This window comes from Pleurodeles waltl, chromosome 12, assembly GCF_031143425.1.
Source record: "Pleurodeles waltl isolate 20211129_DDA chromosome 12, aPleWal1.hap1.20221129, whole genome shotgun sequence".
NCBI classification, from domain to species: Eukaryota; Metazoa; Chordata; class Amphibia; order Caudata; family Salamandridae; genus Pleurodeles; species Pleurodeles waltl.
In genome coordinates, this window is record NC_090451.1 from 360,274,254 (window position 1) to 360,302,140 (window position 27,887).

A 27,887-nucleotide genomic window follows, 5' to 3' on the forward strand; every position below is an offset into this window, starting at 1 on the left:
AAAGTGGAGGCTGGCTCTACGGACGCGCAGAGGAACGCGGGTTTAATGATTTTAGAACAGCGTTAAGTCTCAGGGAAATAGAAAAGGGACCACTTAAATGCAAATCATCCTGACAAAAGACCTGGTTATCATGGGAAAAACATTTTCTGGAGCTTAACTATGACACACGGAACAGGTACAGCAGGTTAAGCAGCAGCACTGTCTGCAAGTTACTTGCCTTCAGTAACAAGGTTTCTAGTGGATACTCTCACCTTTAGAGTATCTTCCAGGCTGCAAACTGGATTCAGAGAAATTTTCATCAAAGCTTCTATGGTCCTGTAGAAGGCTTCTTGGAGCACCATGTTGACTCCATACCATTCCGTAATTGACCGAACAGCACCACATACATGCACCACCCTTGTGTGCTAACCAATTTGTTTTCTCCTTCCACGCCATCAGACGTGGAACATAAAACACGTTTTTGTTACAGTGTGCAGGTCCCTAAATTTGGACCTTTTTTAATGAGATTTAACAAAGGCCGCTCCACAGAATGGGGAGGTGAGGAATCTACAGTTGGATGAAGCGTCCACCAGGAAGAGCATTACTGAAGGAAAGTAGCTTGCAGACAGTGCTTCTGCTTAAGATGTACCTCTCCTGATGGATACTTCTAACCTCAGATTCCTCACCTTTAGAATAAACACCAAAGCAGTACCTCCCAAAGGTGCAGGGTCTTTGGAGTGGACAAACCAAAACGTCCAGCAGAACTGAATGGGCAAAGTACTCTGTCCGCTGAAGCTGGCAGTCCAGACAGTTGTGTTTCGTGAACACATGCACCAATGTCCATGTCACAGTTTGGCAAACAACAGACACCCTCTCGCCAACACAATCATATAAGCCTTTGACCTTGTGAAACGGGCACTCACACCCTCAAAGTGCTTTTTCTTGGCCAGTGTGTATAAGATCTTGATGCAGAGGACCATCCACCTTGAAATGGTCCTCTTCTGCATGGCCTTCCTTTCTTTTGATCCAGAAAACCTCACAGATGACGGTCTACTCATAAGTCCTTGGCATTATCAATTAAAGCCCTTATGGGTCCAACAGATGAGCCTCAACTCTTCTTTCAAGGGTGAAGGGGAGCAAACAATGCTGGAAGAGTGATCAACTACCCAACGTGGAAGGGAGTCACAACCAAGAGTAATAAGGCCACCCTAGTCCTTAACACTAATTTGTTTGGTGGTTGTAATGCAGTACGCCAATGTGACAAGCTAACGTAATCACAATGAGGAAAACAGTCTTCAGAGTGAAAAGCTACAGCGAGCAACTATGCTTAGGCTCGAAGGGTGTGCACATAAAAGAAATGTCAACACTAATTTAAGGCTCTACTGCAGCATCACAAACTGTTTGAGAAGGAACATGCAGGTCACACCTTTAATAAATTGCATTACAACTGGTGACATCAACAAGGACAATATTGGTTCGGCAACTGCAGAAGGGCCAAAAGAGGCAACAAACAACTTTATACATTGCCCACTGCAAGGCCTTGCTGAGCTAAAGACAGAACAAACAAGAGAATGGCTGACAGTTTTACTTGCAAGGGAATCAGTGTTTTGGGCCCCACGCCACATTATGAAATTGTCTTAGCAACCAGCATGGATGAATTTCAGGGAGGGGCGTCTGGCAGCAGGGCTGACATCCACCACCTAAGACAGCAAGTCAAATGCCACTACTCAATCTCCATGTATGGAGTTGTAAGTTGCAGTGGTTTGGATGAAGGACCCTGTCCTGTTGCTGAGAACGGAGGGCTTCCCAAAACAGCAGTCTGATTGGAAGACAGATGCTCATGTTGAGGAAATTTGAGTACCACATTATCTAAACCCAAACTGAGTCAATTAGGTTGATTTGGGTCAAACAGCTCTTGAGTTTCTTCAGAACACGAGGCAGTAGGTGAAATAGCAGGAAGGAATGCAGGAGTCCCATTCAAGATTCCAGATGAGATTTGTCTATGTGCATTTTAAAGATTGTAAAACAGATCTAGTCAGAGTTCTCCCAACTGATCGAATATGCCCAGCCCTTCAGAATGTAGAAGCCGCTTGTTAACCGTCAGGTGACGTCTGCTCAGTTCACCTGCTCTGGCATTCAGTTATCATACCAGGTGCTTGGCAATTAGAAACATTTTCTGCTGCTCCAGCCAGAGACGTAAAGCCTCTTGACATACGCCCCAGGATACCACTTCACCCTTCCTGTAGCAGTACCACCTGACAGTGGTGTTTTCAGTGAGAACCTGCACCAGCCCCCTCTTGATAGATAACAGTAAAGCCTTTAGGGCCAAATAAATGGTCCAAAGCTCCAGTAGATTGACGTGGAGCTGCCTCTCTGCTGGAGAACAGAGACCAAAAGACCACTGATGTCCAACTCCCCCAGATAATCTCCCCACCAAACCCAGTAGCAATGCGTCCATCAGTACTGACAGTAGTCTGCCTCAGGACAAGTTGTTAATTGTCAGCCAATACTGTCCATCGTGGGCTGTCTGGGCAGAGCTGGATGGGCTCAGAAAGGCATCCTTGATGCCAGACCCACTAGGACTTCAGATTTCATTGCATGGCCTGCATGTGCCACCAAGCATGATTAACAAGAAGGGTGCACTTGACCACACGGCCAAGGGCCTTAGAACCACCATCACTGGAATCCAGGATTGGACCCTAAATATCTGGATCATAACCCAAATGTCCCAGGCTCACTGTGGTGGAGTATGTCTTCAACAGTTTAGTATCCGGCATGCCCCAGAGGATAGGAAACCTCTCTGATGGAAGCAGATTTGATTCTGCATCGTTTATGGTCAAACCCAATGATTTTATGAGTTCCACGATCGCCCGGTGATGGTCTAAAACTGACTGTGGTGAATCTACTTTCAGCAACAGTCTTCAAGGTACTGAAATACGGAGACTCCCTAATCTCTGAAGATGGGCAGTAACCACTGTCTTAACTTTGCTGAACACCCGAGGGGGCAGAGTTGAGGCTTAAAGGAAGCACATTGAAAGTATTCTTGATTCACCATAAATGCAGGTGACATCTGTGGGATTGCGGATGGGTAAATGAAAATGTGCACCCTGCAAGTCGAAGGACACCATCTAGTTTCCTAGGTTCAGAGCAGATAGGATCTGAGCCAAGATGACTATTTTTAATTTGTCCTTCCATAGAAAGGCAATCAGGGGTTGAAGGTCTAGGCTAGGACTGAAGCTCAGTCCTAGTTTTGGATGAGGAAGTAGAATGAATAATAACCCTGGCCCCTCTGAGTTTGGTACCTGCTCAATGGTATCCTTGGAGTGTAAGAGGTGTACATCCACAGCTGGATAGACAAATGCTCCGTTGAAATGCCTTCTGGTGCAGTAGGAATGTAAGGCAGTAAAGAAAATAAAGGTACACTCTTTGGTTAATCCATAAAACCCATCTATCAGACATGATGGATCACCAACCTGTGAAGAAATAATTAATTCTGCCTCCCACCAATAGTCCATAAGTCTGTGAGGATGAACAAAATTGGCTTGTTTATCCTCAGAGCAGGGAAAATGGAGTTAGAGGACAGGTGCTCCTGCAGACGTGTGCAATGTCTGCCATTGTTGCACCCAGAACCCCAAAGAGACTGGGCTGTCAGCTGCATCACTAGCTGGAAGGCTGCTGTTGCACATAGGTTAACAACCTGGAGTAGCTGCTAAATTTGCTGAACTGCTAAAGGAATTGTTTTGCAGCAGGCAAAAGCCCCAAAGAATGTGTTGTGGCTCTACCATCTCTAAATAGTTCCAGTGTGAAGTCCGCCTTCGCACTAAGAAGTCGAGACTCAAAGGACATGCCCATCAGTGATGCCTGTACATGACATCACCAGAAAATTCTAGCGATCCTTGCCCAGAAATGTCTGCGGAACACAACACCGGTATCAACTGCCCTGGCAATGCAAGCCCTGGTATCTAAACCTGGTTGGGTAACTTATTTTGTGGTTTCCTGTCCATAATCAGGGCCACTTAAATTATGCGGCTGGAAAGCAGCTAACTATGTAGATGGGTTGACTAAATTATTAAGCAAGAAAAGGCAACTTACGCATATAATGTGGCTTTTTTTCAGTATTACCTCATTATTTTGTTATTTTTACACATGGGAATACTCTCTGGGCAAAGCGTTCACCTCATTAGTACCAGTTTAACAACCAAATAAGTAAATAAGCACTGGAAAGATGAACAGCTCACATTTGCAAAGGGTCTTCTAACGTGCATGAACACATATCGTCAAATTTTTAATAACTTTTAATCTGTTTGAGCTAGAAACAACATGATTTTGTAAACATTTGCAGATTATTCAGCAGATGATGGATTATGTGGCAGAAGCAGCAAAACCTTAATTGTGCAAACAAAGCCACAGCATTGCATTAATTCCAGCTCCCCTCCCAATAAAAGATCGTCTGAGCCAAGGAGGACATAAGGTCTTTCAGGACTTCGAAAAGATCTTGTTAGCCATCTCCCAAAAGAAGTGTGTACAGTTGCCTAACAGACTGCATTTATGGATCACAATGCCAAGCTGACAAAAGAAAACATTCACTGCAAAAAGCTCTAATCCTTTTGTATTCTGTACCTGTGAGATTGTTTGGAAAGGAGTAGGAGTAAACTTACTGGTCGAAGCTTGTACAATAGGAACATTTCCAAAATAGAATGCTTGATAACGAAATCTGGATCACCAAGCATAGTCCTGCACTTCTGGCTACTTGCCGACTAACAGACTGACAAGAACATGGTTTCAATCACACAACCTTCAAGGTAGCTGTGAGGGAGTTATTTAATGTGAGCAAGGCATCTGATGTCGCTTGCCTAAGTTGGAGAATCTCTGTTTTAACATTTGTCTTAGTATAAATCGAGGGCTGCTGCAAATCCAGAACCTCAACTCCCGCCAAGCATCCATTGCAAATAAGTCACTCTCCTCCATTGGTAGCCAGTATGGCAAATCAAGCTCTGTTTCAGGGGATGTGTACATTTCACTGGTGTTGTAAGTTAAGGTATAAGGCATCATTATAATAATGAGGGGGCAATAGACCATCCCTTTCCCCATCATCATCAGTATCCCAGAGTACTCCTGTTCTGGCACAGGATTAGAGACACAGGCAAAGAGAGGATGAAGTCCCTACTGATAGTTGCGCCCTGGAAGAGGTATTGGGTTAAGAGTCTAGCGACACACCAATCGATTGCACTTTTATGACTCACAATTTGACATTGGTCAAGCTCAGGCCCCATTTGGATGTCATTATCAGCTCATCTATCAGCACCAGTGTCGGAATCAGCAGTGAGGCAATAAGAACTCCTGTGGATCTTGGGGCTGGCGTCAAAGTCTATACTGGACTCCATCCTGGCCTGGCAATGGGTTCCATGAAGACAGACGACATCATGGGAGGGTTTGCAGGCGGTAGCCCAACTGAAGGCTCTTGTGGTTTCATGTTGTTCGAAGGTGCACCAAAGAGAACCAAAAATACACTAAAGAACTGCAGCATGGCCGCCATGAAGGCCTCAATTTTCTGCAGGATCAGCAATACCCCGAGAGATCAAGGGTGTATCTGAAAAAGCTGAGCAATTGGTTTCATGGCAGTAGCCTAGAAGAAGTGTGTCTTAAATACTGATGGTCTTGTGTCTTCTCTTTTGCAACAAGACTAAGAGTAAGGGGTCGGTCCTGCTTTGTTTTTTTAGGGTTTCATTTGAACTGGCTGGCAACTTGGAGCCGGAGGGGACCTGCGTCGCTATACCCAGCTTCAGCCTCCTGGTCTCGAATCGCCTTGAGGTGCATAAAGGGTGCAATGGTCACTAGATTTAGAATAGTGGCCAGAGCCCAGGAACTAAAGGCACACTGCATGCAGATCTGTGGTGAATATCGGCTTCCAGGAATCTCTGGATGGCTTGAGTCCTGTCAGTTTCCATGGAGGCATTGTTCGCTAGCACCCTATCACACATTTTTGGAGTCATCAGAAAACCAACAAAGTTGGGAGCTGAGCTACAGGTCCGCTTTCAGCAGCACAGAAAGAAAGAAACTGACACCGGTGCACAGGGCTGATATATACAGCTCTGCACCATAACCACACAAGGCAATGCACAGGAGAAAAGGAGCATTGCAAAAAAAATCCTAGGATCCAGTCTGGCGCCTGCAGGATATATATAAAAAATGAAGCATCTGAGGTTAGAAGTATCCATCAAGGGACTATATTTCTTCCTATGATATGAATATGACAACAAAGTGGAAATGTGCTCCAAAGTCATAACAGTTAACATATGTAGATAAGAAGAGGTATTACAGCATGTACAATCATTCACTTCGTATTAGCTAGAATGGGAAAACTGATTCTGCTTCTTTGGTGGGGAAGAGATCACTTCTGTTCCATAATGAAAGGTGAAGCACTGAATTCCCTAAAACAGGATCAGGGCAGATTGTTTACATAATTAAGCATTATGGTACAATGCTGTAAATGTAGGCACAATTTTGGTATAAGGATAAACTCTGAAGCATATTTTCTCTTTCTGCCCCATGTCACTTTTACAAAACCAATGCAATAATTTATCCTAAATTGTCACTGTACCAAACTAACCAGGAACCTGTGGACAAAAGCTATATACAAAGCATCTGTCTGAACTAGAAGAATGAAGAGACTTGAAAAAGATCTTCAAGGGAGCTAGTGTTAGAATGGTGGGAAACACATGGACACTTCTGAAGCTGGGGCTCATTGCACCCCGTCTCTGCCAGCTGTTTCATGACGGTGTTACAGCCTTGAAACCACTGGAGGAGAGTCATAGCCCCCAGGGCAGAGCTGCTTGCATCGCTTTCCTGGCGGATTAGGACCGCCAGCACCTCCAGTCGTCCTGTGGTGGAAGAGTGGCAGCGCTGGTGGTAAGCTGCGGTCGTAATGTGGCTGTTGGACCGCCACATTGGCAGCGGTCCGACTGCCACCGCGACCCTGGCAGTCTTAGGATTGCCAGGGTCGAAATCAGGGCCTAAGTGTCTTGTTTAGAGTTTGGGAAATAGGATTCTCTGTGACAAACGGATATCCTGCCCAAGGTATTATAAGTGAATTACTGCTTATGACACTTGTAAAACAAAGGATAAGATATTCATCATGCTTTGATGAAATAGCCCATCTGCCAAACTCTAAACAGAGCACTACGAGAGTGCTATTCCATTTAAAGTGGGAAAAGAATGCTCTAAATTGAACACAAGCCTTAAATGTCCTAAGACAAAAAACAGCAGCTGCTCCCCTTAACCAGGAAGATATTTTAGTTTCTGGTCATTTGTTTGCACATTATCTTCTGTAATTCTGATAATGACACAAATTATACAGAGGGTTGACACAAGGCCTGAAATCACTGCAGTTCATCCCAGAACAATATCTGCTGCGGGAGGACAGTGCAGTGGGGGAACTATCCGGCACCTCCCCTGGAAGCAATTGTGTCACAAGGCTTTACCACCCAAGGAAAGGTACTGGTTAATTCCTCGAGCTGCTGGGAATGACATGCTGGCACTTCCACATTACAGGCAAGGTTAGGTAGGTGAGGCTTTCACTAGACGAGTAAAGCAGCTTGCCAATGCACTGCCTCCTGTTGCACATTCTCAGTCTATGCCTGACTGGAGGCTGTAGGCAATATTGGGGCGGGCTCTGTCACCTCTCCTTTCCCTCACCAGACTTGCACTCTAAAGTGGCAAAATGCTGTCACTCATGCATCCTCAGACACAAAACACTGAATGGCTGGCATGTGGGCGGATTCAAAATGTTAAAGCCACTATTCAAAGGAATGTCTGAAGGGGACTGACCAAGAGGTTGCTATGTATTATTTTAGGTGTCATTTTATTGTTTAATTTAATATGTCTGGCAAAGACCTATAACGGTTTCTGAACATATCTAAAAACTAATGTATTAAAAAACATATAACACAAAAAAACTATTAGGAAGGGCAACCCTGGATTTCAAATGCACAGGGATCTACAGATCGAACTAAGAAACAAACAGTGGGTTTCTCTGCAAAATATGCAATTTCGCTAGGACACGCATTTTTTATTCTGATCTAAAAATAAACCTACAAGTTTTGAATGAATCATATTTTGTCTCTTAATCAATTCCAATTAGCTTGTTTCAGACTCAAAAACTGCAAATCTAGGGCTTTCAGGCAGGACAAGAGTGATTATCATCTCAATGCATTCCGCTGAATGTCAGAGCAAGGTAAATTATTCATCGTGCTGGTACTCCACAGCTGAACTAAGGCCATGATGAAATTTTGTGCATCAGAACAAAAATATGAAGCGCTGTTTGGAAATACTTTGGTTCAAAAGGAAAATCTTGGGCATCTAGGAATACATCACCTCTTTCTCTTAGGGGAGGCACACAGTTTTGTGTTTTTCCCCTTTAAATTTTAATTTTAGAAATAATGTATGGCAAATTTTAAAATTAATTTAAATGCAGTAAAATCGAGGATACCTTATTTGTCATAATGAACAGTTTTCATCTTGGCTTCCTTCTAGTGCTACTATCAAATTCAACAACCTTTAACCACAAAAGGTGCTGTACACTGAGAGCAAAGACAAGAACCAATATGTCCACTCCAAGGATATCTCTAGACATACACAGATGACCCCGGTTAGGCAGAGGGACAGAAAAGTACCTCCCCCCCCAATTGTGATGTACTCACAGAAACAATGAAAAAGAAACAAACCCCACACTAGGGTGGACAAAGAACCACCTATACCACCTACACCATCTTTGCCACTGTTCCAGGACACATAAGCAAGGAAATGCATGTACCAAAGGAACTAGTTACTTACCTTTGGCAATGCCTTATCTGGTAGAAACATACACTAGCCACAGATTTCTTACCTTAGAATTCTCCCTAGGTGCCAGACTGGACCAGAGAAATCTTTTCAGCAGTACCGCTGCACATCGGTAGAGGGCACCGTGCAACTCTGTTATCGACATCATCCACCGGATATGACGTTGATGGAGTCCATACAATCCCTCCTCTGACGCAATGTTTCTTCTGTGACCAGAATCCGCGCAACAGTGCAGACCATAGAAACTGGCAATGGAACAGTGTGTCAACAAGAGAGACAGATGTAATTTTGAATTACAACTACTAAATCGAAATGCTTAGTAAGATGACACCAAGAAAGAGTTAGTGAGGTAAGATAAAATAGTTCACAGAACAGGGAGGATGGGTGGGTCGGTAAGTAATCTGCAGCTAGTCATGTCCCTACCAGATAAGGCGTTACCGAAGGTAAATAACTTGTTTATTTAGTAGACAACTAGCCGCAGAGTCCTTACCTTAGAATTAGATGCTGAAGCAATATTAACCCAGCAGGTGGGTGTGCAAACACATCCTACCCAATTTTCACAGAGAAGTAACCGGTCTCATTGAAGGTGGTGTAGACCAGTCACAAGAGAGACAAAGATGAGAAGAACATTTGTCTCACCAGAAGAAAGTGGAGAACCTACAAAACACTGACAAAGACATGGAATGCTGTTGGGGGTGGGGGGCTGAGCACATGGCAATGAAAAATGAATCTGTTGTAGACAACAAGCAATAGGAAAATAAACATGTATAGCCCCAGATAGGAGCTGTACCGGAAAAGGCTGAGGACTAAGGTGCAAGACCACAGCAAAAATCACAGAGACAACTGGGATGGAACACCTAACAAGGGAGGGTCAATAGAGGATATGTAAAGAGAAGGAGAGATACATGCATGCTATCTCAATCAGGATGTGTAGGAAAAAAACAGCCACAAGCGGAAAACTCAACTCATGTAGGAAGAGCAAATCAAAAAGCAGAGTGCAGTCCTCCAGGAACACAAAAGGAGGAACTGTAGAGAGGAGTGATAGAACTGTAAAACGTATAGAAAGGTTCAAGAGGGGCATGAAAGGCAAGCCATAGGCATGGCAGGTGATGGAGAAACGAAGAGATCTGAATAGAGATATGTCGAAACACCAACCTGCACACATATATATGTAAACATAAATGTGTTTGTACCAAGGTATTTATAGATATGTATAGAGTTTAGCTAGACACAGATTTCGATATAAATATAAAGACATAGATCTATGAACCTAAAATATGTAGACATACATATATAGAGACGTAGTACAATGGAATACAGAAAGAAAGAAAGGGCTGAGCAAACGGTAACACAGTAGCAAGATAAAAGAGGGAGGAGAGAGAAAAAAAAACATACCCCTCAAAGAAGAAAAAAGCCCGCTAAAAAGGAAAACAAATGCCAGCTGACTAAAATCCAAAAGAGGCTGGCTGAACAACCTGCTGATAGGAACAACAGAAACCTTGTGGAATATGAAACAAGGTCAACACCAGACAGAAACATCCGTAGGAGAAAACACCAACTATAGGAGACCAAGATAATGGAAATGATTATTCCAGCAGATGGGAAAAAGTAGCTGAAAGGAGAAGCCCAAGGAAAAACAAAAGGGGGAAGAGGGACAAAACATGCGTAAAAGAAAGCAGCCCAATATGTGAACCGAACAATAAAATATCCTGAAGGAAAAGGAAAAGTTGATGTCGACTTGCAGAATGGGATTAGAACACTGGACCTGCAGGGGTCTGCAAGGTCAAAAAACAAGTGTCTATACCAGAAGCTACCGCTCTAAGCAACAAAACGTTATGGGGCTAGAGAGGAATAAAGGCCAACAAAAGAAGAGACATAACTACCTCTGTGTAGCCGTCAAGGAAAAAGCAAGTACTAGGACTCGAACCCTACACATTAATGCCAGAACACAGCGATGAAAAGATGAGTGAGGTCACAGATAAGGGGAAAGAATCGCAAGGATGGAAAAAACCCAAAGGGATAGGTACAGAAATACCTAAGAGGGCAAGGTTAACATTCTTGAATAAAGACAAAAACCCATACACAGATGAATGTAGCTCTTAACCTACACAGGGCAGGGGAAGGAAAAGAGTAAGCACGCCGACTTTGTGGCATAATAATACATAATATATATATACATATATATATATATAGGATAATTGAAATGCATCCAGGATCAGACAGAAAGGTCAGAAGGAGAACTACATGGGCAGATAAAGAGCATGTAGGCCAGTGCACAAAGAGGATATAGCAGTTCATGAGAAAAGTAGAATGTAGAATAGAACCAGTAGCCTATAAGTGTAACGGAATGTGTCCTCTTTATGTTAGAAAATGAGCAAGGTTCCAATAATAATAATTTATAAAGAGGGATATTTCCAATCAAAGATGTACCAGAAACCTCGAGAGAATCTGGAACATGTATTTGAAAGCAGAAACACCGCTTTCCACTCAGTGGGAAAGGACATCCCTAAAACATATGTGGATCACCCTGAATAACTAAGGAAAGACCGAGCGTACCAACAGATTCCTTACTTATACAAGGAACTATATAATAACTACTCCTAAAAGAAACAACCAACTAACAAGGTCCCTGTAGGAATAACCAAACATAAAAAGATGGCTAAAAACCTACACTAATTGCTCTGAAGAGCAGGGAACTGCTGGGAGTATTTGGAGACCCTCCTAGAAAATAAAATAGAAAGTGAAGATCCTGATTTTATTAATGCCCCAATGGTAGAAGAAGAAATTCATGCGGCCCTTAACAGTCTGGCAGCTGGGAAAGCGGCCGGCCCTGATAAAATTCCACTGGAGTTTTCTAAAGTCTTTTTTTCTGCGACTGGCTCTGACCTAGTGGAACTATTTCTTGGGATACAAAGGGTGGGATCTGCTCAGGAATCCTGGGCCACAGCAAATATAGTGGTGTTCCCAAAGAAGACGAGACCCCTACAGGAGCCAGGATTGTATAGACCTATTACATTGGGAAGCAATGGTACCAAATTATATTCCGTATAGGTGTTGGCCTCAAGACTTAGTCAGGTTACAAGCAGGATTGTCTCTCCGTGGCAACATGGCTTTATCCCAGGAAGAGGGACTTCGGAGCATGACTGCCAAGTGATAACTCTATTTGATGTCGCAGATGTCTCCGGAGACCCTATGGCTATGATTTTAATCGACGTAAAGAAAGTGTTTAATAGGGTTTCCTGGAGGGCTATGTGGCAGGTGATGAGCTGGGTAGGAATAGGTCAGGGGTTCATCAATGCTGTGCAATCTGTATATGTCAGGTCTACTGCCAGAGTGCAGATGATGGGAGGTTAATTAAATCAGTTTCAGATCCAGCAGGGCACTAGACAGGGGTGCCTGTGCTCCCCGCTTTTGTTTGCCTTGTATAGCGATCCTTTAATCAGCAAATTAGAGGACAACATAACTTGCGTTCAGTAAATTATTATTATTTTTTTTTTGTTTTAATGGGAGACTAAAGTGCTCCTCGCATAAGCAGACAATGTTGCGATGGTCACACGAGACCCGGGGGTGTGTTTGAAGAAAGAAGAATGGGAGAAGGGTTATTCCGAGAATTTTCTGGATATCTGATGACGTAAAATAAGACTCAGGAATGATCAATAGACAGTCTTGTTTTGCAGCCTGCGCATTGGTTATAAAGCTGATCGTCTGGGAGTCACTATTACAGCTCACCTAGATCAAGTAGTGGAGGTTAATCTGGCTCCCATTATTGGGACCGCCACAAGTGAACTTCAGGGACTGGATAATCTTCATTTGTTCACAGTGGGGCATAGCAATATGATGTTCACCGTGCCAACATCATGAAGCGGATTTAATTCACGTCCCACTCCTGCCTGATGCTTGAAACACTAAAAAGGAGATCGTAACATTCTTAGGCAGCGAGCTAAAGCTTGGGATCACCTTAACCCATCAATTAACTCTTTCGGGAGTTTATAATGAGGTTGGTCCCAGGGTCGTGGCGGCTCTTTTTGTTCGGTGTTGCATTTATGTATAGCTTCAGCCTGGCTTCATCTAGGCCCCCCCATCTTTGTCAAAATGGTTAGCATGCTTTCTAGCTGTATTTAGAAAGCTCTCTCTAACTCCTTAAGGGCAAGAAAGGTAACGCTTATTTTGTACAATGGCTCGCCGAATTTGTGGGGCATGGGGTTACACAGAAAGCACTTAACCGTTTGGATGTTATGATACAGGAGGGTTTGGTGAAATTTGTATTGCACTTTCTTGCCATATAATCAAGGATATTTTAAGGATTTTGGCAGCCACGGGCCGCAAGTATTTTGGGGGCCTCTATTCGGCACAGCTTTAAATGTATGATCCAGTTTCAGCTCTCCCATGCCCTCACTGGCCACGTTACTGACTGTGCACAGGCAGGCTAGCCCTAATTCTAAAGTTGTTACATCTCAAATTCAGGAATAGTGAAGGGTGTTTTCAATTTTGTAACAAAGAAGCCGCTCACTATTAGTACTGCAAATAATCAGGGCTAGACTTCAGAACAGAGCTTAGGCTATTGGGGGGGTGGGGGGGGGGGGGGTTGGCTGAAAGGTTGGGACCATGGCCAGAGCCTACTTGGCTCATGCCTTAAAACGTCTCTGCGTATAATGGCCGCTAGTCGAATGGCTGGGCAAGTGGGTAGGGTATAGCACGACAAACACTTTAGGCAGTGTGTAACGGTCAGGTTTTTATGCTTCCTCGCCTTCTTTTCATCACTGCTAATGGTAAACTCGATTATGGGCTAAGGTATTGATAAACTGCATTGAAGACTTGGGAGCGAGTGGCAAAGCTGTTTGGCACTCATGTACTTTCCTCTTGTGTTTTTAAAATGCAATACAAATATTTATAATTAAAAAAAAACATAAACGGTATTCATAGAAGGAAAAGAAATGTGATTTTACTGAGAAGGACAGATGACTTAGTGAGTTGATGCACTTCTGACGTCTGTGACCAAAAGATCTCGCGTTCGAATTCCGGCGAGGTGAACCCGGACTCGAGGGTGGCAGTTATTTGCAAAACGTACAAACGGAAGACACGAAGCACAAAGTGTTGCATGAAACAAGTTATATACAGAAGTAGATAAAGAACATTAGACATCGGTATTTCTTAAACTAATAAAGGCACATACATTTGTAACCTCAAATTTAATAAACTGAATTAACATTTCACACATCTGGGAGAAAAAAAACATATCGTGGCGATGTGAGGATTCTGTGAACCTTGTGGCGCAGTCTATAATTATGTTCACCTCATGATCTCCGCACTCTGCGGTGCCAGGGGACTGGAACCCAGTTGGCACTTTCGAGTTCTGTACATGACAGCTTCCAATTATTGTGACCTTGCTTCCTCTGGGGCGGGAGGCAAAGACTTGTGGGCGAGGGAGGATTGTAAGTGGATTTGCATCAAGAGATAGCCGTATTCTGCTGAAAACGCTTTCGCGAAAGTTCACAGGAAGAGATGAAGCGCGCGTCCCACAGGTGAAAGGCACGCGCTTCAATCATCGCACCGGCAACATAACAAGGAGCTTTAACCTTTCAAGGCAGGGAGACTGACAAAGCCCCGAGGTTATTATGGACAACGCAGGAACCAGCAAACAGGGGCGATGCCTGAGAGAACTGTTGAAACCACATTTTATATTTAAGAGATTTCTCCCGGCGCAGAGCTGCTCAAGACGTGCCATGTGTGATGAGCTGCTTCGGACACGAGTCCGGACAGAAGAGGGCTTGGAAATATGCTGCACGGATATGTGAAGGTCAACCATACAAGACAGTTAACGGAAATGTAACCCAAACACAAAAGCACTACGTGTACTGATTGTGCACAATGTTTACAGATTTATTGTACCGCAGGCTTTGTTGGTAAGTAAAAGCACTGCATGTTCCAGTGGAAGGGAAACAATTTTGCAGGGATTCCAACCAGGAGGAATTTTGCAGGCTTTGATTCACAGTACTGGAAAAGGAAAAATTGGAAACATTCCTCCCAGAAACAATTCTGCAGACTGACTGGGAAATAAAAAGGTGGTACGTAAAAATAGAATTTCAAAGCACATAGAGAATACATAATTAATCGGCATGTAAAGACATGGACAATCGAGGCTTGGGTGGAATGGGATATTTTTGCACCTGAGGGTTTTTTTTTTTTTTTTTTACAATACACCTCGGGCCCAAAAGCACCGAGCCGCCAGAGCCCGCAGAACCCAGACTACGAAATATACCTAAACTCTTATTTTGGCAGATCAAACATTTAATAACATTCGGAAGACATTTTTTTGCATTACAGTATTTACATATTATGTGTGTTTTGTGGAAACTGCATAAAACAACTTGGTGATAAACCGATTTACTTTGTAGGGCACTCATTGAATACAAGTGTGACATCAGAAGTGAGTTGCTTACTTAAGGAAAAGTAGTTCCATTAGTCGTCTTGTGGATGATCAAATGATCCTCAGGTGCTTGCTGATCCACAAGGCATTTTCCAGAGGCAATCGGATAGAACCCAAAAGGTTGTGCTGCCAGCTTGAACTTTAGAACTAAGAACGACCTGATGGCTAAAAATGAAGCTTCGTGTGTGTGTTCATTGGGCATAAAGCTATACAAGTGAGGAGCAGCGACTTGGAATGTCACTGTTGAAAAGGCACCAGGGTTGACTCACACTAAGAAATATGACCACATCTGTCAGTAATCGCTGATCAGCAAATAAGACTGCTGAATCTAGAAGAAAATGTTAAGTATTTGGAAGCCCAAAACATAAATCAGTACAAAATCCAGGGCGGCAATAATAGTGTGATTACAATTGGTTTCTGGATTGAAATCAGTATAGCAGTATTTCCTTTGAGGCCTTTAAAGTGGGAAAAACAGGCCATACAAGGAAAAAAAGAAATCTGCCAGAGAAATAACATCTATACTATTGGTAACAAACATCTAAAGATACTTAATTATAAACCAAGAAAGACATACGTCATGTCTGTTTGGCAACAGCCTTGATGGCCAAAGTTGTGGATTTCCTCCAAAAATAACGTGTTGTCTTGATGCTGAATTATAGTAAATTCACCTTGACTCAAAAAGTCACTGATAATTATCAGTATGACAGCAGACTAGCTGCAGAGGTCTGGTTACTGTCGTCTATAAGAAGGAGCTTGTGTGTGAGTGAACCACATAAGTAAATTAGTGTACCCACATCAAGAAACAAAAGCAGCTTAAGCACATACCTCACGACTGGAAGTGGACAATCAGAGGAAAGTGAGAAGCCTCCTGAAGTCTACCTGAGCCAGACAGCTAGGTAACCTGGCACTGCCAACGTTGCTATGAAACAATGGCTTTGCTACAGTGGCAAGCTAGCAGCTTTGGGTGCAGATACTGTCACTGTGCTCTAGCACAGATGGTTGGTTCCTACTGGTGCTGAGATGCTGACAGCATCACTCCAGGGATCACTATATGATAATTTCATGGGTTAGGGCACTGTGGAAATAAGAAAACGTGAGGACCTGGAAGCTTTAAATAAAACGATGACCACAAACTGCTTTTCTTCACTGGAAATTAAAAAAATAGAAATCACTCGATGAATGTCAGAAGGGGCAGGCTGCTCTGCCTAATAAAGAATCTGAGAAGGTTTAAACGCACTATTAGATATTAACATATCTGATGCACAGGTTTAAATTACTAAAGGACTGACAATATTTTGTTTACAAACTGCACGTTAAAATTAAATGAGCTCCATACAGGGAAATACCATCATTTTTATTTTTTTCACACTTAAGATAGCACCATTGTGACAACCACAGAAAAAACGTTATCAAGTGTAATTTCCTTGGAAAACCTTTTCGATTACCATATTACAGACATCTTAAATGGACTGGAAAATATCTAGCAACATTGAGCTGAGCTATTACACAACTCATTTGTTGATTTGATTTCGAAATACCTCATGGGCACCTTTAATGAGAGTTCTCAAGTGTGAAACATTTTAATCACACTATTGAATGTGTCGCATTACACAATCAGGTGGGAAAATACTGTCCATCGCTATTTTTTGCCAAAATAACAAAAACGTGAATAAATGATAGTATGTTCACTTTGCTATTGCCACAAGAGATGTTTCTTGTAAATGAGCAAGAAACAATTCTACAGCACTGCTGGTACAGTAGTGAGGATGAAAACTATACATCATTTATTGTGATGGAATTATTTATTAAATAGGCTTGGTCTCTTACTTACATTACAGTCACTAGCTGACAAATAGCTCAAAAACTCAGATTGGAAAACTTTGTTTCCAGGAAGTAGAAGGGGAAATCCTTTTTTTCAGCGTGTTATATATCTTTCTTATATTACTGTGAAATTTACTGAATTTCTGTTTTTCGCCGCTGAAAATGTGCCCAGGTGCGGTCAATCTACCAACTTGTGATTTAGTTTTCAGCTTCAACATTGTTCACACCCCAAATCGTGACTGGCCCTTAATATGTATAGTGGCTGGGATTCAAGCTTCCTCAACATAAAATTAAACCTACATGTAACTTACTTACCAAATTCTGAACATTGCTTCTTCTCCACTGAATTACTGACCAGAGAGCACCCAGGTGTAGACAGGGGTTGCAACAGTTACTTCCTTGGCCCCTTCCAAAGGATGCAGTTTTAACAACGTCCCTTCAATGAAGTAACTCGGCTCTTCAAACTTTAATTGAAAATCAGATACCTCTGAGCCAAAAGATGCCACTTAAGGGACTGTGCACCGCGTTCATGAATATCTAACTCTACTAAAACACATCTGTGAAAGCAGAGCTCCTGCGATCCATGAGCCATTACTAGAACAGGACTGCCTCACTCAACCATATGAATATCAGACACTAATCGCAACACGATGAACTTACAGAAAATGGAGATTGACAATTTTCACAGGCACCCCAAGGTGATTCACCAGTGCACTGGCTCCCCAAGTTGATTCACCAGTGCGCAGGCAACCCAAGTTAATATACCTCAAACACAAGTATTCTATAGGGATTTTGTGTCAACAAAACAACAGTATGCAGTCAGGGCAACGACTGACAACAGCAAATGACTGGACTTCCTTTCGAAGAAGAAAAGAGGAGTGAAATTGTGGTGGGAAGAGAGCCTGCTTACCATTTTAAGCAGCCTGCAATACAAAAAGCCACACTCAACATGCTGGTTACAACCTAGACATGGTTCTTACTCAGAAGTTGCATATTTTTAAAAGAAATAGGAGCCAGATTTTATGGTCATTGTGATACCTTCACTCTAACCACATTCATGAAGCACCACTGCTTTTTTCTGAATTGTGAAAAGAGCTAACACTCAAATATTTACTCAATAATTAAATATTTGCAGCAGTAGGAGCCCTAAGGAACACAGATCACTCACTTGATTTTCTCCTCAACCAATGCGGGGCCTTTACAAAGAAAGAAGCAACCTAATGGGAAAAAGAGGAACTCCCAGAGGAGTTGTTGCCTGTAGTGATAGGCATCTGGAAATCAGCCATTTAAATAAGCATGCCAGATTAGTACTGATAATTTATGTTATATTATACTGGACATCAAGTTATGTTAAAAAGAGGGAAATGTTAAGCATACTTTAAAGTATTATTGATGAATAGTCAAATTTAAAGAGGTAAAAGATTACTTTAAACATGATTAAAGAGGCTCAGAAATCAATCCCCAGTTTAATTAAATATTCAAGAGGCTCTTTTGATCTCTTGATTAGCCGAACCAAAGAGCTAAGGGAAGCATTGTAATCATGCTCACCAATGAAATCCTAACTGGGCCAAGGGCCCATGGTCTCTACCCATTGTGCTGTCCCTATTATCACTTACATGTGACAGTAGGTAGGGTTATCTGGTATTGCAATATGCAATTACAGGCGTATGCACACACCATTTAGCTGGCTGTCTTCGAGAGACAGGAACATGGAGAGGCAGGTAGAATGAGCTTATTTTAGCTATGAATAATACCCACAAGCTTGGAATTAAAAACTGCCTAGCAAAAAAGGTAAATATAGGTAATTAAGCCAGTGCCTTCGGTGGAAATGCCTTTCATTTGATTCTAATAATCCTTACAGTCAGTTCCCATTCATGGGACTTTTGCCCGCAGCTTTTGAGGCCTCCTCAACCACACATTGCTGGTGTCCACTTAAATCTTCCAAGTCATGAGACGCTACAAGACATGCAGTGCATTTATAGCATGGAATTCATCAGCGGTCCGCACAAGGAAAGGAATTCCCTGCAGTAAATTTACTGGAATGAGATGGTACAGGGGGAAAAGAGATGCAATACCAAGGAGGTCCTGGAACAACTATGCTAGTTGGTTGCTGCTTGCTGGGTCTGGGTTTCACAGCGAATGCAAGTGTGCAGGACCTAATGTAGCTAAAGGCTGGCAAACTACCACACAAGGACGGAATGGTAACCACTCCAACTGTATATATGAACATCCTTGCCAGCCATAAAATAATCTATGCCACCACACAGGGCCAAAATGACAGCATTTGCAGTGCAGTTAATGCTGTGACTCCCTGCTTCCAATTAACCTGCAGCCAAATCACAAACACAGGAAGATCAATGATTATCACAAAGTTGCCAAAGACATCCAACTGAGTCCCCTCCCCCAACTTGAAAATCTCTATCACTGGTGCACCTATCTTCACTGAACTTGAAGGCTGTAATACATTATGCATTGATCTACTTCAAACTGCCACATGGAATGCTCAGCTAAACCAGAAATAAGATGACCAATTGATATTTGGCCATAAATTGGGAGACAACACGAGTCCAGCTCTTGGACAACTGCACAGGCTTCAGGTGAAAGCAAGACTGCAGTTCAAATCATTATGAATTTATCGCCATACAACCATTACCAGTGTTCTTCATGAGGACACCACCTAGTTATGAAATTATTGGTGATGCCAAAATTCAATCAATAAAGATTCAGCATAGTCTGCCAGGAACTGTTTGCTGCAGACTACTTGGAGGGTTGGGATATTTCAAGGTCCAACAGTGAGAAGAGAAGCAGACAACCCCAACAGTTCAGGACGCCATGCTGCAATCATTTATTACACTAATGTGTGTTTGTTGAGTACTGAGATCTAGCACCCTCACACTACCCCCCCTCCCCCCCCAACAAGCCTGTGACCGATTGCCATTGCTACCACTAAGACTCAAGTAGTGAGGGGCTGTACTTGGCCCAGTTTCCAGAATCATAGTAGAACTGACCCAGGGACATCAGAAGCGAACAACTTCAACCAATGGTTGAGGTGCTGCAGCCCCTGCTTGCTCCCATGGCCCCCTGAAAACAATCGGAAATATAGTTATTTGTAATGAATGAGGTGTTTGGAAATTGCCTGTGCAGGTTGCTTTACAAGCTTATGGTTTCAAATAATGATAGTGGGGTAACTGAGTGACAAGTTTAAAATTAAGTTTGCCCCAAATAACATATGTTTGAACTATGAGATGCACTTACCTGGATTAGAAGAGAGAACTCTCAAAGGGAGGCAACTAGCAGAGAAGGCAAGGTAGGCAGAGTAGGCTGCAGGTATTAAAGTGGAACATTGCATGGGCTGGGGAGGCGTAGCCCGACCAGTGAGGGGACCGCGGTTATCTCCTAGCAAGGGGCAGGAACCCATAAGCGGGAGGTCAAGCCCCCGAAAAAATGCAGAGGCCAAAGTGGCCAGCATTTTCCTAAATGGTCAATCAGTGGGGCCACCTATGTGCGGCACCAGGTTAAATGACCAGGGGAGTCCTAAAGGAGCACAAGGTGCTGCAATGACGGCATCAACCACCAGCCTCAATGGGGATTGCATCAAGACGATCAGCCGCTGGGCCTCCAAGGTATATCGGGCTGCATATAGCCTGACCTAAGCTAAATTGTTCTTTCCCCACAACAGGCCCCAAGGACAAGGCGCTCAAGGTGTGCATCCTGGATCACTCTTTCATCGCAAGGGCGCAGTGGTGTTTGTTGGTGCGGAAGGAACACGAGGGCATGGGGCTGCCTGGAATGCGTTGGGAACACTTGCTAGTCATAGTGCAACAAGGACTCTGGCTTGAAGGGAAGCCAAATGCCATTGTAGTGCACTTAGGAGGGAACAACCTTGCTAAAAAGGGGCTTAGGGATTTACTTGGGATGATAATGTCCGAGCTGACAGCAGGTTCCAGACTCATTCGTCTTGTGGAGTTGATCTGGTCGGAAATCATAGCCCTTTTCCATTGGAAGGGAGTGGGGGATCACGCAGTGATTGGAATGTCAAGAAGGAAACTGAACATCACCATGTTCAAAGTATGCAAGGCGAAAGTGTGGGGCTTTGTGAAGCAGGGGCTAATCAATCTAAAAACAAAGGGCTACTAAGAGCTGGATGGGGTTCACCTAACAGGGATAGGCATGGAACCTTTCCTGTTTAACATGGGGAGGTTCTGGAGCAACTAGATTTCAAGTAATGGCCAGGAGAAGAATGAGTGGGGGAGGCGCCTGAGGTTTGGAACCACAGGCAGTGTGGCAGAATCAGCACAGTGAACATTATAGTGAAAGGAGGACCCATTCAAGAAAGTGACCATGGGATGCCTCACGGGGAGCAGGCCAACAGTTAGCAAGTGGTCAGCAGTGGGTGGACAGGGCACTTGCAGTCCGGGTAGGCAAAGGGGGGGCTGCCCACAACACTCAGCAGCGAGGTGTAGCCTAGGAGCCGCAGGAAGTGCTAGATCCTTGGAAAAAGGGGCTATTCGCTCTAGGCAGTGGCAAGAAGTGGTGAGCAAAATAAAACTTACAGAGCTGGACCCACAAACAATGAGGGACAAAAACTTTGGGCTAAGTTGGGAGAATCAGGATTTTGTACTGTTATGTTTGACCATTTTGTGTTTGCAAGGATAAACTGTGGCCGTTTTAGCACCAAGAATGACATGTGTTGTCACTGAAAGGGTAAGGGTGCATGCTTAACGGCTTGGAGGGGTGCACGAGGACTTGCCAATCTGGGAGGGGCTAAAGCAGGGCCCACAAATGGAGGAAAAGGAGGTGCAATCAAGGCACAACACGGGGTGTGGTTAGAAGAGGAAGGCAGAGCACAGATCGGCAGCAAATGAATAAAATAATAAAGTGTTGCAGAGCCATGGGGAGGGGCTGACAGGGCACAGATAGGGAGTTGCCAGCAAGGAGAACACTGGAACCGCAAGGCAGGGCACAAAAGGGGAGTATACAGAAGCGCTGCAGTGGAAAACTGGGAAGGGGCATCACCTGAACGGTCAGCCATTTTATGGTCAGGTGTGCCCTGCATTAATGCCCTCAGCACCACTTCCTGCAGGTCTTGCAGTTGTCTCAGCATGCTGCTAGCATGTCAGCACTGGCAGTCCTGCAGTAGGGCTTCATTAAAGTAAGTCTTAATGCGAAAACCACACAAAATACCTCAGTGCACTGCACACTGAGCAAATAATGGCCTCCAGGTTCAACATCTGTTAAGAGTTTGGCTGTTGTTCTGATGCCAGCATGCTGTTTCTCCTTGAGGGGGGGTGGGGGTGAGCTTGCAGGTGGGGCAGTGAGCGGGGGAGGGAGGAGGTAGGATTAACAGGGGAGGGGGGGATTACATTAAAAATAAAAAATAAAATTAAAAAAATACTTACCTTCTCCGTCGCGTGCAGTATCATCCACTCCTCCCGCTCCTCTGTAGGCACAGGCTCCCAGCCTGCTCTGCACCAATCCGGACGCTGCTCAGAGCAGCGTCAGGATTGGCTGGGAACGCCTAACCAGGGCGCTCCCAGGCAGATTTGGAACCTGTGCAGGGTCTCTCCAGCCCAGCAACTGTGTTGCTGGGCTGGAGATAGCCTTGTGCGCATATGTGTTCGGCCAGCCTGAGACAGCTGGCCAAACACACATGCACTCTGAGGGGGAAATTGCTCGTTACTCTGTGGCCCCAACCTTTTCCCCCCAAAAAGATAATAAACAAAGGGGGGGCGGGGTGAGTGGTAATGGGAAGGCCCGCAGAATGCTGCACTGAGCTAATCACTAGAATGCAGGGATACAAGTGCTGGTATGGAGTTAGATGAGTGGAGTGAATGAGTTCATCAGCCAGGCCACGGGAATGATAAGTGTTTAAGTTTGTGTACTCAAACATGTAAATCTTAGACAATATTGATCAGGTTTTATCGATAAATAAAAATATTTAAATATAATTTCAGTTGTATCACAAAATTATGTTTTAAAAAATGACATCTACTATGGAGCATGAACAATGTATTTCAATCGAGTATTTGCGGATGATGTAGAATACCTAGCTTTTTGAGGGCAAAGTCGGCTTAACCAAGATAGCTTTTGAATTCACCAAGACAGCTTTTGAATCCACCAAGCAGCCACTGGCTGAGTACAGAATCCAATGCAACACATGCAGTGCAATGGAAACCCTCCGTATGAGGTGTGAATGACAATAAACAGCCCACAATATGTGTTACGAGATGTTTACTCTTCTGAAGCCAACAGTATACTGTAAGCATTTTTTAAGAAGAGTAGTAAGAAATGCTTTGGCAGACAGCTTTTCTGCTAGCCAAGGCATAAAACCTATTGGTGTACACGTGGGTTGTTCCTTTGCAGCCAAAAATTACCACTGGGATGGATATGTGTGCTTGAAGTTTGTAAACATTACAAAATAAATATATTAAAACATTTTTTTTTTAACAAAATGCAGTACTATAATATTCGTAATTATTGATTTCAAGCTGTGCTTGTGCAGGTACGAAAATGTGTCTTTCTAATGATCCTAACCAGAGTTTTAGCATCTTGGAAAGCCAGTAAGCAGGATTTTTTTGGTGCTTAGGCACAAAATTATTTAAAGTTATGGGCTCCAGTCACTAAGAAAGTCATATCTCCACCAGCGGATTTACTCCCTCACATGAATGCAGTTTACAATTTTAGGATATACACAAAAACTTTGAAAAGTTACACCTCGAAAGCTGTGTCAATGACAGATTTTCAGGAGTCATTCAGGAAACATTGTATGACTTCTTACATATGTTTTTGTACTGCCTTTTCCATAAAGTGTTTTCGCCCACTATGTATAAAGCTACGCCTGCTGAAATGCTAGCACCTTGTGCAATATCACAATATTTTTTTTCTCCACAGGGTAATGTTTTTCCCACTAAGAAGCCCATTCCTCACATCCCCACAAGCTCAGGGGTGTTTCATTGCTCATCTCAACCTGAAAAGGGATTACGCCGATCCATGGCATGAACAAATCCCAGAGAATTTCTAAGGGTGATAACGTTTCTAAGAGGAGTTTGTGATAACCACACACTGTTATGTATGTTGTGAGTGTACTCAAACTTTTGCGAGTACGGTGTAATATTTATTGCACAGGGGTAAAGGATTTACCACTGCACATCGCGATTGGGAGTTTGTCGCATCCATCTATCCAGCCATTTGAGCTAGTGTCTTTGTTAATCAGGCACTATGTATGTGTGTATATTTGGCAGTGTGCTGTTTTAAGGGTGCCATTCTAGTTCGAACTGACTAGTACTTCACTTCAATGTAAACAGCACCAAGGTTGACAACAAAACGGCAACTACCGCCTTCTTTAACCAAAAACTTTGGAACAGGACTGATGCAGAGACTGACAGTGCCACATTTGCAGTGCTGTTGAGAACCTACACCCATTGTGAGCTACACAAACAGTTGGGCCTATTGCTCAGATATGTTGTGTACTTGAGCCATATTCCATCACTGCAGTTCACACGTTATCAGTGGCGGTTTCTCCTTTAGGTCAGAAGAGGGTCGCCCATCTGTCTAAAATGCCCACCAGGGATGAAAAATAAAATGGTGATGAATTTAATTTATTAAATTTTATTTTCCATCCTCCCGTCCTGAACCGAGTTTCAAGACGGGGCGGGGCCACTGCTGCTGAGTAGCAGCAGTGAGTGGTGCACTTAAGTTTAAAGTGTGCATGTCTTTTTGGCCGGCTGGTTGCCAGGATGAAAGCAGCACCAGGATTGGTTCAGGGAATTTGCTGGCGCCAGAGAGGAGACTGGGGAAAGGAGGACATCGGACTTCGTGCAGCAAGCAAGGTGTGTTTTTTTCTTTTCATTTACACCACTTATCTTGCATGTATGCATGCACGCGCACACACACACCAACACCACATTTGCGCGCTCCCACCCCCATTCTGCCTACATGCCAGCCGCCGCTGCACATTATATAGGTTCCCTGAAATTAATTATGGAAATTACAGTGAGCATCGCATGCTCTGTTTCCACTTGGGCTAACTGGATATTAAACCACATCGGGTTAAAAAGTGAAACAATTACAAGGGCAGATTTCTGATCGGCTATTTCCCACTCAGGTTCTATTTTCGTCTTTATTACTTGTACCAAAAGTACATGTACACTGAGGGTTACACTGTCCACAACGAGTACATTAGCACAAGAAGGACTCACTGTATTCAGCTTAACATAATCTTGTTACGGCATTCTTTGTATAAGTAATGAGATTCACACTCTAATATGAACTCCTACAGTAATAGATATTTTCATACCAAGCACGGTGCCGGTATATATTAGACAGGAACATAGCTACTCCCTTTAAACTCGTCGTACTACTGACTGCTACTGTAATATCATTTTTTGATTAATTCTTAGAATTTGAATGCACACCGAATCAACTCCAGGTTACAGAATAGTGAGGGGATAGCTCGATTACATTAATGACGCTAAGAACAGAATTAGATCTGGAACAAGATATTAGAAGAATGAAGAGTTTTAATGGCTTTTGAGAAAACAGTAATGGAATCAAAGGAGCATATTTCGTGGGAGTTTGTTGGCCACGGTAGCCAGGAATGAGAATCTTCGGCAGGCGCTAAATTTATAGCTGAGATTCTCTCCTTCCACATGGGAGAAAATTCAGAAACATATGGTAATATCGCACCCTAGAAATACAGTATTCTTTCTTATGAGTAATTCTGCCAGCGGCGTTCTAGCACAATTTATAAAGAGATCCTCACGCATCAAGAACAAAACCTTGAAGGCTCTTCTGTGCAGCACAGGTACCGAATTCAGAGATCATATAGCACTTGAAATCTCTCACATCCTGCTCCCCCAAAAATTATGCAAAAGACATACTTGCATATTTGTTGCAAAGGGTACTGTGTTCTGATGTTAGAAGTCTGGATAAGCAGAATGAACCGATCAAGCACACTGTAGTCAAGATGAAAATTTGCCAACCTTTGGGATAATCACCTGCAATAACAAGCTTTGGCAAAGCCGATAGGTCTCGCCTAGGTGAGATCTACTGGCTTTGGCAATATCTTTTAGCCAGGTTGTACAGCACTGTGACTGCTGTTGAGCATGGCTAAAAGATAATGAGGTAGAGTGGTGTGGAGTAGAGTGACGCAGAGCAGATTAGTACAGTTGTACGTGTCAGTAACTACAGCACGGACTGAGACGACACAAGATGAAAGCAACATAAATAAGGTGCCGTATGAATCTGTTATAAGTAGCAAAGCACAATGCACGTCCATTGATAATACCGAAAAGCTTTAAAAAAACTGTGTTGCACATGGACAAGGAGGAGTACAAGTACTGGGTCAATGGTCCAGGGAGGAGCCAGCCACAAGAAAGAAGAGAAGCTACTATACCTAAGCATTTGAAAGATTGTAAATGAAAGTGACAACGAAAATAACTTTGGTATGCTGAGGGTGGCTTTTAAGCCCACTGAATTGTAAACAATACATCTCACAGCACAGCGCATGTGCAGTGTAGGCGAGACCTAAAAAGTGGCATATGCTATCTTGAACCTCAAAAAAGGAAGTGCAATACTTTGGCCGGAATAAAAGGTCGGGGGCAAGAACCATTAAAATAGACTTGTTTCCTGTGAAGAACCACCTTCATGTAGCATGGCACCCTCTGTTAAGAAAATGCTGTCTTTAGATGTTTTTTCTCTGCACAAATACACAGATTAGAGAACTAAAATTGATTATACCGAGTTATTGTCTTGAAAAGGTGAGCAAAATTAAACAACCATGTGGTCAGAATGGAGCAACAGAGCTTAAACTCTTTACACAACTAAACAGACCATGGGAGAGAGAGAGCCAAGGCAGGACCACATTTTCATTGTTAGAGGGGTGGACTAACAAGGTACTATCACAGTCGGAATATAACAATCAAAGTTCAAGGAAGAGACTCTTGAAACATTTTCATTGACTACAGCTAGTAGATAAAGATACAGCTAATTCAGGTTGGAGGAAAGTGCCGAGACAGTCAATGGATGAAGCGAGTGTAACATGTCGTTTTCAGTCACTGGTGCCCAAGAAAGTTATGATGATGACATTTCAAACCACATTCATGCCCTTATTCCTCTTTTCCATTAAGTATCTTCTCTCTTTCTAGCAACAACAAGGAGGGACAAAAGGGTGGAGGGGGGTCAAACAACAAAGAGGACCACGAGGTGTGAGGGGCAAGCGCAAACAATGGGGGGTGGGAGGGTGGGGGGCAAGCAGAGACAATGGGGGGCCGAGCAGAAACAATGGGGGGTGGGGGGCCGAGCAGAAACAATGGGGGGTGGGGGGCCGAGCAGAAACAATGGGGGGGGGGAGGGGGCCGAGCAGAAACAATGGGGGGGGGGGAGGGGGCCGAGCAGAAACAATGGGGGGGGGGAGGGGGGCCGAGCAGAAACAATGGGGGGTGGGAGGGGGCCGAGCAGAAACAATGGGGGGTGGGAGGGGGCCGAGCAGAAACAATGGGGGGTGGGAGGGGGCCGAGCAGAAACAATGGGGGGTGGGAGGGGGCCGAGCAGAAACAATGGGGGGTGGGAGGGGGCCGAGCAGAAACAATGGGGGGTGGGAGGGGGCCGAGCAGAAACAATGGGGGGTGGGAGGGGGCCAAGCAGAAACAATGGGGGGTGGGAGGGGGCCAAGCAGAAACAATGGGGGGTGGGAGGGGGCCAAGCAGAAACAATGGGGGGTGGGAGGGGGCCAAGCAGAAACAATGGGGGGTGGTTTGGGGGCCAAGCAGAAACAATGGGGGGTGGGAGGGTGGTTTGGGGGCCAAGCAGAAACAATGGGGGG

At 43.8% G+C, this 27,887-nt stretch overlaps 1 protein-coding gene across 3 annotated transcripts in view; it reads right to left on the minus strand.

Annotated features, from left to right (window-relative positions):
* Positions 1-27,887, minus strand: part of PHKB (phosphorylase kinase regulatory subunit beta) — a 1,122,330-nt gene that overhangs the window by 838,896 nt on the left and 255,547 nt on the right. The window lies entirely within an intron of this gene.